This window comes from Theobroma umbraticum, unplaced genomic scaffold (assembly GCF_002168275.2).
Source record: "Theobroma umbraticum cultivar Fairchild unplaced genomic scaffold, ASM216827v3 scaffold_44.0, whole genome shotgun sequence".
NCBI classification, from domain to species: Eukaryota; Viridiplantae; Streptophyta; class Magnoliopsida; order Malvales; family Malvaceae; genus Theobroma; species Theobroma umbraticum.
The window spans coordinates 9,736,221-9,736,539 of NW_018397255.1; positions in this window are offsets into that span (position 1 = coordinate 9,736,221).

The following is a 319-nucleotide window of genomic DNA, read 5'->3' on the forward strand; positions in this document are numbered from 1 at the left end:
TGTAATCATATTTCTTAAAGAAGTTCAAAGAGAAAAGGAAGAAAAAGAGAACCGACTTGTTAGTTGATGGGTTAATTAATATTTGATTACAAGGGAAACATTTTCATCAACTAATTAGATACCATAAACGAAGTTAGTTATTAAGAAGTATGTTAGCTAGATCTTATATTTTCAATTGACATCACCTAATTAGAACAAAACCATTTTCAATCTAGAGATAATTAGTAAATTTAAGAGATTCAAAATTAATTAATTAAATATGGGCAGTGTTACTTTATTGACTTTGCTTTCTCAATGATGGTCATACTATTTTGTTTTC